Source organism: Cherax quadricarinatus, chromosome 1 (genome assembly GCF_038502225.1).
Source record: "Cherax quadricarinatus isolate ZL_2023a chromosome 1, ASM3850222v1, whole genome shotgun sequence".
Classification (NCBI taxonomy): Eukaryota; Metazoa; Arthropoda; class Malacostraca; order Decapoda; family Parastacidae; genus Cherax; species Cherax quadricarinatus.
Window position 1 is genome coordinate 96,108,712 of NC_091292.1, and position 14,926 is coordinate 96,123,637.

Consider the following 14,926-nt stretch of genomic DNA (forward strand, 5'->3'; position numbering starts at 1 on the left):
CAGGCGGGAGAGATACATGATTATATACACCTGGAAAATCCTAGAGGGACTAGTACCGAACTTGCACACGAAAATCACTCACTACGAAAGCAAAAGACTTGGCAGACGATGCAACATCCCCCCAATGAAAAGCAGAGGTGTCACTAGCACGTTAAGAGACCATACAATAAGTGTCAGGGGCCCGAGACTGTTCAACTGCCTCCCAGCATACATAAGGGGGATTACCAACAGACCCCTGGCAGTCTTCAAGCTGGCATTGGACAAGCACCTAAAGTCGGTACCTGACCAGCCGGGCTGTGGCTCGTACGTTGGTTTGCGTGCAGCCAGCAGTAACAGTCTGGTTGATCAGGCTCTGATCCACCAGGAGGCCTGGTCACAGACCGGGCCGCGGGGGCGTTGACCCCCGGAACTCTCTCCAGGTAAACTCCAGGTGACGCGGCAGCGGCAGCAACACCTGTGACACCCAACGCTCACCTGCCACCAGTGCTACAATGCTACACGACCTAACAACAGTTAGACTACCTAATAACAGTGTAGCATCATCTAAACACTGGTATACCTAAGTGTTACACCACCTAACAACTGTTAAACCATCTAACAACTGCTACTCCATCTAACAATTGCTACAACATCTAACAGCTGTTAGGCTATCTAGCAACTGTTACTCCGTCTAACAGCTGTTACACCATCAAATACCTGGAGAAGGTTTCGGGGATCAACGCCCCCCGCGGCCCGGTCTGTGACCAGGCCTCATGGTGGATCAGGGTCTGATCAACCAGGTTGTTATTGTGCAAGAAAGGTATAAAATACCCTGACACTTATTGTGTTGTCTCTTATTGTGCTAGTGGTGCTCCTGCTTTTCACTAGAAGGATGTTGCATCCTCTGTTGAGTCTTTTGTTTTCATAGTGAGTGATTTTCGTGTGCAAGTTTGGTACTAATCCCTTTAGGATTTTCCAAGTACATATAATCATGCATCTCTCCCGCCTGCGTTCTAAGGGGTACAGGTTTAGGAACTTCAAGCGTTCCCAGTAATTTAGGTGTTTTATCGCAGTTATGTGTGCTGTGAAGGTTCTCTACACTTTCTAGGTCAGTAATTTCACCTGCCTTGAAAGGTGCTGTTAGTGTGCAGCAATATTCCAGCCTAGATAGAACAAGTGACCTTAAGAGTGTCATCATGGGCTTGGCATCCCTAGTTTTGAAGGTTCTCATTATCTATCCTGTCATTTTTCTAGCAGATGCGATTGATACAATGTTATGGTCCACGTGTGTGTGTGTGTGGTGTGTGTGACTCAACAATCAATATTTGCACCAATAACTCATTACAGTTGTGACCGGGTGTGGAAGTGTGAATTGCTCATTACTCTATAATTTGTTCATGATTGTAGCCAAAGTATAAACGTAAGTAACCATTCTACAGAATTCATTACCTTTGTAACTTGTGAGCTCATTACCTTTGTACCTAGTTCAGCTATCAAAACTTTGGGGGCCCAGTCCCTGGACCCATTACGTACCTCTGTAATCTGTAAATACCTTTGTAACTTGTCATGATTGTGACCAGACTTACCTGGAGTTCATTACCTTGGTAAATTGTGAGTTCATTACCTTTGTAAATTGTGAGTTCATTACCTTTGTAAATTGTGAGTTCATTACCTCTGTAACTTGCTCAGCTATCAAAACTTTGGAGTCCAGTCCCTGGACCAATTATGTACCTCTGTAATCTTTTGACTACCGCCCACAGGATGGGTATGGGGTGCATAATAAACATATTAAACTAACTAAACTCTGACAGGATCACTCCCAGGTCTTTTACATTAGTTTTTTGCTCTGTTACGTAGTTGGAGTTTGTTTATACTCCGATATAGTTTTAATTTCCTCACGTTTTCCATATCGGAGTAATTGAAATTTCTCATCATTGAACTTCATATTGTTTTCTGCGGCCCATTTAAAGATTTGTTTGATATCCGCCTGGAGTCTTGTGGAGTGTTCAATGGAGGACACATTATTATTATTATAGTCAAGGGGAAGCGCTAAACCCGTAGGATTATACACCTCCTGGGGGGATATGGAAGGCATTCAGGCTTAATTCGGGGAACTGGAGCACAGATCCAATTCCCTAAATCAAGAGCCCCTCACCAACATCAAGGAACCTTCCCTGAGGGGAATGGAGGACACTGTCATGCAAATTCGGGTGTCATCTTGCTGTGGCTTACATCCCTGTCTGTGTCAGATATGAGGATGAGGAACAGGATGGGAGCGAATTTACCTGGAGAGGATTTCGGGGGTCAACGCCCCCGCGGCCCGGTCTGAGACCAGGCCTCATGGTGGATCAGGGTCTGATCAATCAGGCTGTTACTGCTGGCCGCACGCAAGCTGACGTACGAACCACAGCCCGGTTGGTCAGGTACTGACTTTAGGTGCCTTCTTGAAGACAGCCAGGGGTCTATTGGTAATCCCCCTTATGTATGCTGAGAGGTAATTGAACAGTCTTGGGCCCCGGACACTTACTGCGTTGTCTCTCAGTGTACTCGTGGCGCCCCTGCTTTTCATCGGGGGAATGTTGCATCTTCTGCCGAGTCTTTTGCTTTCATATGGAGTGATTTTCGTGTGCAGGTTTGGTACCAATCCGTCCAGGACCTTCCAAGTGTATATTATCGTGTATCTCTCTCGCCTGCGTTCCAGGGAATACAGATCAAGGAACTTCAACCGTTCCCAGTAGTTTAGGTGCCTTATCGCACTTATGTTTGTCTGTGCCTTGTGGAACTGCTTTTCACTACTATACCATCTAACAGCTGTTATACCATCGAACAACTGCTACACCATCTAATAACTGCTACACCATCTAACAGCTGCTACATCTAATAGCTGTTACATCTAACAGCTACTACACCATCTAATAACTGCTACACTTTCTAACAACTACACCATCTAACAGCTGCTGCACCATCTAACAGGTGTTACACCATCTAACAACTGCAACACCATGAAACAGCTGCTACACCATCTAAAAGCTCCTACACCATCTAACAAGTGCTACACTTTCTAACAACTACACCATCTAACAGCTGCTACACCATCTAACAACTGCTACACTATCAAACAGCTGCTACCCCATCTAACAACTGCTACACCATCTAACAACTACTACACCACTTCACAAATGCTACATATAACTGTTATACCATCTGACAACTGCTACACCACCTGACAGCAGTACTACACCACCTAACAATTGCTACACCACCTAACACCTGCTACACCACCTGACAACAGTGTTAAAATAACTGTTAGACCACCAAACAGTACACCACCACCTAACAAGAGTGCTACATCACCTAACAACTACTGCACCACCAAACAAGAGTGCTACACCACCTAACAACAGTGTTAAACAACCTAACAACAGTACAACACCAAAGAACAGTGATACACCACCCGACAGCAGTGCTACACCACCAGGGTGCTACACCACCAAACAACACACACACACACTAAAGTGTGTGTGTGTGTGTGTGTGTGTGTGTGTGTGTGTGTGTGTGTGTGTGTGTGGTGTGTGTGACTCAACAATCAATATTTGCACCAATAACTCATTACAGTTGTGACCGGGTGTGGAAGTGTGAATTGCTCATTACTCTATAATTTGTTCATGATTGTAGCCAAAGTATAAACGTAAGTAACCATTCTACAGAATTCATTACCTTTGTAACTTGTGAGCTCATTACCTTTGTACCTAGTTCAGCTATCAAAACTTTGGGGGCCCAGTCCCTGGACCCATTACGTACCTCTGTAATCTGTAAATACCTTTGTAACTTGTCATGATTGTGACCAGACTTACCTGGAGTTCATTACCTTTGTAAATTGTGAGTTCATTACCTTTGTAAATTGTGAGTTCATTACCTTTGTAAATTGTGAGTTCATTACCTCTGTAACTTGCTCAGCTATCAAAACTTTGGAGTCCAGTCCCTGGACCAATTATGTACCTCTGTAATCTTTTGACTACCGCCCACAGGATGGGTATGGGGTGCATAATAAACATATTAAACTACTAACTACACCAACAAACAACAGTGCTACACCACCAAACAACAGTGCTACACTACCTAACAACAGTGCTACACTACAATAATAATAATAAATATATTTACTACAAGTACATGGTATACACGCCATAGCTGACATCAACGACATAGTACTATATAGAAAGCCCCTTTTTATGCTGAGGATTTCGGGCAAATTAGGTCAGCTTTGTCCCAGGATGCGACCCACACCAATCGACTAACACCCAGGTACCCATTCTGAACTGATGGGTGAACAGAAACAGCAGGTGTCTTGTGGAAACACGTCCCTAATGTTTTCGAGCCGTACCGGAGGAGATTCGAACTTCCGACCTCAGTGAGTGAGCGGAGTGCGCCAGTGATCGTGCTACGAGCCAACTACAGTAACAGTAATATATCACTGCTTCACCACCTAACAACTGCTACTCCCCCTAACAAGAGTACTACACCCCCTAGATAAGATATGATTTTGTTCGGATTACTAACTCCGGAGAGTTAGCCACTCAGGATAACCAAGAAAGTGAGTCATCGAGGGACTGTGTGTCATATTTCCATTGAGGTCCTCAATCTTGTCCCCAGGATGCGACCCACACCAGCCGACTAACACCCAGGTACTGTACCTACTTGCTTGCTAGGTGAACGGGACAACAGGTGTAAGGAAACACCCAATATTTCCATTACAAGTGATTTGTCCAGCTATGAAAACTTCGCAGCCCAGTCCCTGGACCATTTATGTACCTCTGTAAGGATGTTAAACTATGTACACAGTATGTGTATATGACCTAATTAATGCTTGCATAAATAACTCATTACGATTGTGACCAGTTATAAACATGTAAACAGTTCATTGGTATAAACCTTGGTAATAAATACTGACAAGTTGGTTTAGAAAAACACGTAAGCAAACACTAGGACATTAGAAAACGTTTCGGTCCTGAGACCTTGATCACTTCTAACATGATGATACAGAGATTAAAAGACAGTATATATAGACTGAGAGTGAGGTGTGAGTGATGCATGGTGACCTGAAGAATGCCATATTAAATTAAATTAATTAAATTAAAATGTTTATTGGGCTGAGGATAGGTAGACGATGCGACTCCTGTGTTGCTGAGTTGGTGGTGTTTTCCCTGGTTGAGTATCATGTATGCTAATCTTTTTGAAATTTTGTGTTTTCCAGTGTTACGTTTTGTGTCGGTGACGGCGATTAGCGAGGCTTCTAGACACCGTCGGTGTCTAAGGTCTTGTTCGGTGAGAACAACTTGTGCCTCATCCCAGTTCATCAAATGCCCCGTGGAGACTGTGTCCACACAGATTCCACGGGACATTTGATGAATTGGGATGAGGCACAACTCATTCTCATCGAACAAGACCTTAGACACCGACGGTGTTTAGAAGCCTCGCTAATCGCCGTCACCGACACAATAGAACGTAACAGTGGAAACCACAAAATTTAAAAAACATTAGCATACATTCAAATTCAAAGTTTATTCTCTATAAGGATTACAATGCTGAGTTTACAGAATTTGGTTATTGTGTGGTTTACATGTAGTAAAATAATAATTACAGAGTGTACCACTAGAACACCTAGCATGGCTAGGCATTTCGGGCAGACTTAGATTAATTCTTAAATTTAAAATATTACAAATTATGAGGTAAGTTGGTAATATGGCTAAGTGACTAAATACTAGTTTGTGAGTTTAGCAATGTGAATGTTTTTGTTTTGGCACAGTACATAGTTTCAGTATTGGAGTATCACAGGATAACTAGGGAAAGCACTACCTACCCAGCAACACAGGAGTCACATGATCTCATCGTCTACCCGTCCTCATCCCAGTATAGCATTCTTCAGGTCACCATACATCACTCACACCTCACTCTCCCCCTATATATAGTCTTTCAATCTCTGTATGTTAGAAGAGATCAAGGTCTTAGGACCGAAGCGTTTTCTAATATGTCCTAGTATTTGCTTACGTGTTTTTCTAAACTGAATTCAATTCAATTCAATTCAAAGTTTATTCTCTATAATGATTACAATGCTGAGTTTACAGAAATTTGGTTATTGTGTGGTTTACATGTAGTAAAATAGTGATTACAGAGTGTACCACTAGAACGCTTAGCATGGCTAGGCATTTCGGGCAGACTTAGTTTTATTCTTAATTGTTGGCTTAGAAAGACACGTAAGCAAACACTATAACATATTTATTAGAAAACGTTTCGGTCCTGGGAACTTGATCGGTCCCAGGACCGAAACGTTTTCTAATAAATATGTTATAGTGTTTGCTTACGTGTCTTTCTAAACCAACTTGTCGGTATTTATTACCAAGGTTTATACCATTCTTAATTGTAAAATATTACAAATTATGAGGTAAGGTGGTATTATGGCTAAGTGACTAAATACTAGTTTGTGAGTTTAGCAATGTGAATGCTTTGGTTTTGGCACAGTACATAGTTTCAGTATTGGAGTATCGCAGGATTCATTATTTTAAGATTGAGGTTAATATTTCTGTTTATGGTCAAATGAGTGAGTGAGTGTAAGTGTGAACCACCAGGTGGTATTCGTGTAGTTAGTTGACAGGGTGTATCAGGGAGATAAGATGTTTTCTAATGGTAGTTTTGAAGGTGATGAATGTGTCTGCAGTTCTAGAGTTCTCAGGTAGGGTATTCCAGATTTTAGGGCCTTTGACATACATTGAATTTTTGTAAAGGTTTAGTCGGACACGGGGAATGTCGTAGAGATGTTTGTGTCTGGTGTTATGCCTGTGGGTTCTGTCACAACTATCAAGAAAGCGTTTTAGGTCAAGGTTGATATTAGAGTTTAAGGTCCTGTAGATGTAGATTGCACAGTAGTAAGTGTGGATGTACTGAACTGGGAGTAAGTTTAGGTCTATGAAGAGTGGGGGGGTGTGTTGCCAGGGATGGGATTTAGTGATTATTCCTACTGCAGCTTTTTGTTGGGTTATTATTGGCTTTAGGTGTGTTGCTGCAGTTGATCCCCAAGCACAAATAGCATAGGTGAGGTATGGATAAATAAGTGAGTGGTATAGTGTGAGAAGGGCATTTTGCGGCACGTAGTATCGTATCTTGGAGAGGATCCCAACCGTTTTGGATACTTTTTTGGTTATATGCTGGTATGTTGGTATGCTCGTATGTTGGTTTGCGTGCAGCCAGCAGCAACAGCCTGGTTGATCAGGCTCTGATCCACCAGGAGGCCTGGTCTCAGACCGGGCCGCGGGGGCGTTGACCCCCGGAACTCTCTCCAGGTAAACTCCAGGTAAACTCCAGGATATGGGTGCTGAAATTCAGGTTGTTGTCAAGGTATAAGCCTAGGAATTTGCCCCCATTATTTCTGGTAATTAGAGTGTTGTCAATCTTAATGTTAATTTGTGCATCTCCTGCTCTGCTACCAAACATAATATAGTAGGTTTTGTCAGTGTTAAGCGTAAGTTTATTGGCTGTCATCCAAGTCGATATTTTAATCAGCTCCTCATTCACAATGGTGTTGAGGGTGGCAAGATTAGGGTGAGAGATGACATAAGTCGTGTCATCAGCAAAGAGAATGAGTTTCAGGTGTTGGGATACGTTTGGAAGGTCATTGATGTATATGAGGAAGAGCAGGGGACCAAGGACACTTCCCTGCGGAACTCCAGTATCAAGTGGCCGTGTTGCTGATGCTGTGTCTTTAATGGTGACGTACTGATACTTATTAGTAATGTAAGATTTGAAATAAGCAAGCGCATGGCCTCTTATACCGTAATGATCAAGTTTGTGGAGTAGGATGTCGTGGTCTACTGTGTCAAAAGCTTTTCTTAGGTCAATAAAAATTCCTAGTGGATATTCCTTATTTTCCAATGCTGTGTAAAGCAGATCTAGCATTTTTATGATTGCATCATTAGTGCTTTTATTTTTCCTGAATCCAAATTGGCAGGGGTTGAGTATGTTTTGAGCCGTTATAAATGAATACAGTCTCCTGTGCACGAGTTTCTCAAAGATTTTAGATAGCAATGGTAAGTTAGATATTGGCCTATTAGTTGTTTAAGTCTGTAGGGTCACCACCTTTATGTATTGCTGTAACCCTTGCCATCTTGAGTAGTTTCGGGAAGGTGCTAGTCTCTAGTGACTTGTTAAAAAGTAATGAAATAGCATGCGAAAGGACATGGGCCGCTCGCTTGTACAGTAGTGGTGGGACATGAGACAGATTCCCGGAGTTATTTTTAAGTGACTTTATAATCTCAGTGACTTCCGTGGGCTCAGTTGGTGCAAGATAGAAGGAATTAGGGAAATTCCCATCTAGGTAGTCCCCGGCATGGGCATTGGTATGTGGGATTTTACTGGCGAGATTAGATCCTATGGTTGAGAAGAAGTCGTTTATCTTGTTAGCTGTGTCAGTGGGATGTAGTGGTGTTTCATTAGGTTTAGTTAGGACAGTATTCTTGGTTTTTCTCAGTTTGTGGGTCCCTAGAATCTGAGAGAGTGTTTTCCAGGTTTTCCAGGTCATTACCTTCGTAACTTGTTCATCTATCAAACTTTGCGGCCCAATCCCTGGACCCAATATGTATCTCTAATCATTTTTTTGCCGCCCACAGGATGGGTATGGGGTACATAATAAATATATTAAACTAACTGATTTTTCACCCTTGCTGGGATCGAACCACTGTCTGTATATCAATTCAAGACTCTTCTAAAAAACCACCTACTCACCCAAAACTAAACACACAGTACTTAAATTAACTTTACCTACATAGTTAACAAATCATTTTCTACTGCCTCAAAATATCATTACTCACTGTATAACTCCCCTAGCATTATGACCCAATAAATAGAGTACTCAAAGATCAATAGCTGTATAGCCCTTGTGGATTAGCGCTTCTTTTTGATTATAATAAAAAAAATCAAAGATCAATAAATTCTCATATCTAACCTAATGCAAATATTTAATACCTGGAGTTTACCTGGAGAGAGTTCCGGGGGTCAACGCCCCCGCGGCCCGGTCTGTGACCAGGCCTCCTGGTGGATCAGAGCCTGATCAACCAGGCTGTTGCTGCTGGCTGCACGCAAACCAACGTACGAGCCACAGCGCGGCTGGTCAGGAACCGACTTTAGGTGCTTGTCCAGTGCCAGCTTGAAGACTGCCAGGGGTATGTTGGTAATCCCCCTTATGTATACTGGGAGGCAGTTGAACAGTCTCGGGCCCCTGACACTTATTGTATGGTCTCTTAACGTGCTAGTGACACCCCTGCTTTTCATTGGGGGGATGTTGCATCGTCTGCCAAGTCTTTTGCTTTCGTAGTGAGTGATTTTCGTGTGCAAGTTCAGTACTAGTCCCTCTAGGATTTTCCAGGTGTATATAATCATGTATCTCTCCCGCCTGCATTCCAGGGAATACAGGTTCAGGAACCTCAAGCGCTCCCAGTAATTGAGGTGTTTTATATCCATTATGCGCGCCGTGAAGGTTCTCTGTACATTTTCTAGGTCAGCAATTTCACCTGCCTTGAAAGGTGCTGTTAGTGTGCAGCAATATTCCAGCCTAGATAGAACAAGTGACCTGAAGAGTGTCATCATGGACTTGGCCTCCCTAGTTTTGAAGGTTCTCATTATCCATCCTGTCATTTTTCTAGCAGATGCGATTGATACAATGTTATGGTCCTTGAAGGTGAGATCCTCCGACATGATCACTCCCAGGTCTTTGACGTTGGTGTTTCGCTCTATTTTGTGGCCAGAATTTGTTTTGTACTCTGATGAAGATTTAATTTCCTCGTGTTTACCATATCTGAGTAATTGAAATTTCTCATCGTTGAACTTCATATTGTTTTCTGCAGCCCACTGAAAGATTCGGTTGATGTCCGCCTGGAGCCTTGCAGTGTCTGCAACGGAAGACACTGTCATGCAGATTCGGGTGTCATCTGCAAAGGAAGACACGGTGTGTGGCTGACATCCTTGTCTATGTCGGATACGAGGATGAGGAACAAGATGGGAGCGAGTACTGTGCCTTGTGGAACAGAGCTTTTCACCGTAGCTGCCTCGGACTTTACTCTGTTGACGACTACTCTCTGTGTTCTGTTAGTGAGGAAATTATAGATCCATCGACCGACTTTTCCTGTTATCCCTTTAGCACGCATTTTGTGCGCTATTACGCCATGGTCACACTTGTCGAAGGCTTTTGCAAAGTCTGTATATATTACATCTGCATTCTTCTTATCTTCTAGTGCATTTAGGACCTTGTCGTAGTGATCCAATAGTTGAGACAGACAGGAGCGACCTGTTCTAAACCCATGTTGCCCTGGGTTGTGTAACTGATGGGTTTCTAGATGGGTGGTGATCTTGCTTCTTAGGACCCTTTCAAAGATTTTTATGATATGGGATGTTAGTGCTATCGGTCTGTAGTTCTTTGCTGTTGCTTTACTGCCCCCTTTGTGGAGTGGGGCTATGTCTGTTGTTTTTAGTAACTGGGACGACCCCCGTGTCCATGCTCCCCCTCCATAGGATGGAAAAGGCTCGTGATAGGGGCTTCTTGCAGTTCTTGATGAACACGGAGTTCCATGAGTCTGGCCCTGGGGCAGAGTGCATGGGCATGTCATTTATCGCCTGTTCGAAGTCATTTGGCGTCAGGATAACATCGGATAGGCTTGTGTTAACCAAATTTTGTGGCTCTCTCATAAAAAATTCGTTTTGATCTTCGACTCTCAGTCTGGTTAGCGGCTTGCTAAAAACTGAGTCATATTGGGACTTGAGTAGCTCACTCATTTCCTTGCTGTCATCTATGTAGGACCCATCTTGTTTAAGTAGGGGCCCAATACTGGATGTTGTTCTCGACTTTGATTTGGCATAGGAGAAGAAATACTTTGGGTTTCTTTCGATTTCATTTATGGCTTGTAGTTCTTCCCGCGATTCCTGACTCCTATAAGATTCCTTTAGCTTGAGTTCGATGCTTGCTATTTCTCTGACCAGTGTCTCTCTACGCATTTCAGATATATTGACCTCTTTTAGCCGCTCTTGTTATTCTTTTCCGTCGCCTGTAAAGGGTGCGCCTATCTCTTTCTATTTTACATCTACTCCTCCTTTTTCTTAGAGGAATAAGCCTTGTGCATACATCGAGTGCCACCAAGTTAATCTGTTCTAGGCATAAGTTGGGGTCTGTGTTGCTTAGTATATCTTCCCAGCTTATATCGGTTAGGACTTGGTTTACTTGGTCCCACTTTATGTTTTTGTTATTGAAGTTGAATTTGGTGAATGCTCCCTCGTGACTAGTCTCATTATGTCGGTCTGGGGCTCCACGCATACATGTCTGAACCTCAATTATGTTGTGATCTGAGTATATTGTTTTTGATATGGTGACATTTCTTATCAGATCATCATTGTTAGTGAAGATGAGGTCTAGTGTATTCTCCAGTCTAGTAGGCTCTATTATTTGCTGGTTTAAATTGAATTTTGTGCAGAGATTTAAAAGCTCGTGTGAGTGAGAGTTTTCATCAGAGCTGCCTCCTGGTGTTATTACTGCAACAATATTATTTGCTATATTCCTCCATTTTAGGTGCCTTAAGTTGAAATCCCCCAGGAGCAAGATGTTGGGTGCAGGAGCTGGAAGATTTTCCAGACAGTGGTCAATTTTTAACAGCTGTTCCTGGAATTGCTGGGATGTTGCATCCGGAGGCTTGTAGACTACCACAATGACTAGGTTTTGGTTCTCGACCTTTACTGCTAAAACTTCCACTACATCATTTGAGGCATTTAGCAGTTCTGTGCAAACAAGTGACTCTGCAATGTACAGGCCAACCCCCCCCCCCTTTTGCCTGTTCACTCTATCACATCTGTATAGGTTGTAACCTGGGATCCATATTTCGTTGTCCAAGTGATCCTTTATGTGGGTCTCAGTGAAAGCCGCGAACATTGCCTTTGCCTCTGCAAGCAGTCCACGGATGAAAGGTATTGTGTTGTTTATTGCTGGCTTTAGACCCTGTATATTTGCAAAGAAGAATGTTATCGGACTGGTGGTATTGTTGGTACTGGGGGGGGGATTTTTTTCCGGCATTAGTATCTGTATCTGTTGGTTTGGAGTGGAGGCCATCGACTGTGGTTCCACTCCAAGAATGACTGGATTTGGTGTACGATTACCTGGAGCTTACCTGGAGAGAGTTTCGGGGGTCAACGCCCCCGCGGCCCGGTCTGTGACCAGGCCTCCTGGTGGATCAGCGCCTGATCAACCAGGCTGTTGCTGCTGGGTGCACGCAAACCAACGTACGAGCCACAGCCCGGCTGATCAGGAACTGACTTTAGGTGCTTGTCCAGTGCCAGCTTGAAGACTGCCAGGGGTCTGTTGGTAATCCCCCTTATGTGTGCTGGGAGGCAGTTGAACAGTCTCGGGCCCCTGACACTTATTGTATGGTCTCTTAACGTGCTAGTGACACCCCTGCTTTTCATTGGGGGGATGGTGCATCGTCTGCCAAGTCTTTTGCTTTCGTAGTGAGTGATTTTCGTGTGCAAGTTCGGTACTAGTCCCTCTAGGATTTTCCAGGTGTATATAATCATGTATCTCTCCCTCCTGCGTTCCAGGGAATACAGGTTTAGAAACCTCAAGCGCTCCCAGTAATTGAGGTGTTTTATCTCCGTTATGCGCGCCGTGAAAGTTCTCTGTACATTTTCTAGGTCGGCAATTTCACCTGCCTTGAAAGGTGCTGTTAGAGTGCAGCAATATTCCAGCCTAGATAGAACAAGTGACCTGAAGAGTGTCATCATGGGCTTGGCCTCCCTAGTTTTGAAGGTTCTCATTATCCATCCTGTCATTTTTCTAGCAGATGCGATTGATACAATGTTATGGTCCTTGAAGGTGAGATCCTCCGACATAATCACTCCCAGGTCTTTGACGTTGGTGTTTCGCTCTATTTTGTGGCCAGAATTTGTTTTGTACTCTGATGAAGATTTAATTTCCTCATGTTTACCATATCTGAGTAATTGAAATTTCTCATCGTTGAACTTCATATTGTTTTCTGCAGCCCACTGAAAGATTTGGTTGATGTCCGCCTGGAGCCTTGCAGTGTCTGCAATGGAAGACACTGTCATGCAGATTCGGGTGTCATCTGCAAAGGAAGACACGGTGCTGTGGCTGACATCCTTGTCTGTGTCGGATATGAGGATGAGGAACAAGATGGGAGCTAGTACTGTGCCTTGTGGAACAGAGCTTTTCACCGTAGCTGCCTCGGACTTTACTCTGTTGACGACTACTCTCTGTGTTCTGTTAGTGAGGAAATTATAGATCCATCGACCGACTTTTCCTGTTATTGCTTTAGCACGCATTTTGTGCGCTATTACGCCATGGTCACACTTGTCGAAGGCTTTTGCAAAGTCTGTATATATTACATCTGCATTCTTTTTGTCTTCTAGTGCATTTAGGACCTTGTCGTAGTGATCCAATAGTTGAGACAGACAGGAGCGACCTGTTCTAAACCCATGTTGCCCTGGGTTGTGTAACTGATGGGTTTCTAGATGGGTGGTGATCTTGCTTCTTAGGACCCTTTCAAAGATTTTTATGATATGGGATGTTAGTGCTATTGGTCTGTAGTTCTTTGCTATTGCTTTACTGCCCCCTTTGTGGAGTGGGGCTATGTCTGTTGTTTTTAGTAACTGTGGGACGACCCCCGTGTCCATGCTCCCTCTCCATAGGATGGAAAAGGCTCGTGATAGGGGCTTCTTGCAGTTCTTGATGAACACAGAATTCCATGAGTCTGGCCCTGGGGCAGAGTGCATGGGCATGTCATTTATCGCCTGTTCGAAGTCATTTGGCGTCAGGATAACATCGGATAGGCTTGTGTTAATCAAATTTTGTGGCTCTCTCATAAAAAATTCATTTTGATCTTCCTGCCAGTTTTTTTTCCTTCCTGGCACTAAAAAACCTCTCCCTCTTGAGTGGCTGTGGCTACCCAGGTTTTCCCATGGCCTGGATGTTTTGTATCTTTTTGTACCCTTTAGATGGTGTGCCTGGCAATTTAAGTTATAGCACAGTCTTTCGTGTACTGAAGAGGTACACATTTCAGGGTGAAAAAGCTTACAGGAAGGGAGTTTGCATTTTCCTGTTGTCATAAATGTATAACTCAGTTGTATAATTAGAGAAACCTTACCAAACTATGCTATTATAGCATTACCTAGTAGAATAATCCATTCTCTTGAATGCACTATAACTCATCTAATTACCATATGAACTGTTACTGCACTACAGATCGTTGTTTTGATTTGATTAGATCTGATTAATAAATTGCACGACTACATATAGTAAACTGATCATTTTGTTATATTATTCATTGTAATATTATAAAATTGTGTGAAGGAAAAGCGTCTGTGTTAGTCACTCTGTCTGACTTTTTTGGGTTATCCTAGGTTCTCTACACATATGCTGCTATGTATGATAATTCTATGTAACTGTATTTGTGTATACCTGAATAAACTTACTTACTTACTTAATCCCATACTCATCCTGTGGACGGTAGTCAAAAAGATTACAGAGGTACATAATGGTTCCAGTGTGTGTGTGTGTGCATGAAGGAAGAATATAAGAAAGAATTAGCACTGCAGCAAGCCTACTGGCCCATGCAAGGCAGGTCCAAGTTACCTACCGGCTTATGCCACTGACCCAACCTAGTCAGGTCCAGGTCACATCCACTTAAGGAATGAACACGGCATTAGACCTAGCACAAGCTAGTCAGGTCCAAAGAAACGTTGCCTACCAGGCCACGGGTCACCCATCAGTTACCAGACCACCTGTCAAGAGTGCTACACTGCCTAACAAGAATGTTACACCACCTCACCAGTGCTACGTCACCTAACAACAGCTACACCACCAAACAACTCTTCCACATCTTAGAACTTTTTAGGCAAATTTCAG

At 43.2% G+C, this 14,926-nt stretch overlaps 1 protein-coding gene across 5 annotated transcripts in view; it reads left to right on the forward strand.

The window, feature by feature from the left end:
• Positions 1-534: 534 nt before the first annotated feature.
• Positions 535-14,926, forward strand: part of LOC128689652 (GDP-D-glucose phosphorylase 1) — a 49,627-nt gene continuing 35,235 nt past the window's right edge. The window contains exons 1-2 of one of the 5 annotated variants that reach the window (XM_053778013.2): positions 4,474-4,573; positions 14,566-14,926. The gene's annotated coding sequence lies outside the window, so the exon portion shown is untranslated. Of the gene's footprint in view, positions 800-4,473; positions 4,574-13,660 lie in introns of those variants that run through there. The other 4 variants (XM_053778028.2, XM_070084938.1, XR_008407201.2 and 1 more) reach the window with 4 other exon arrangements.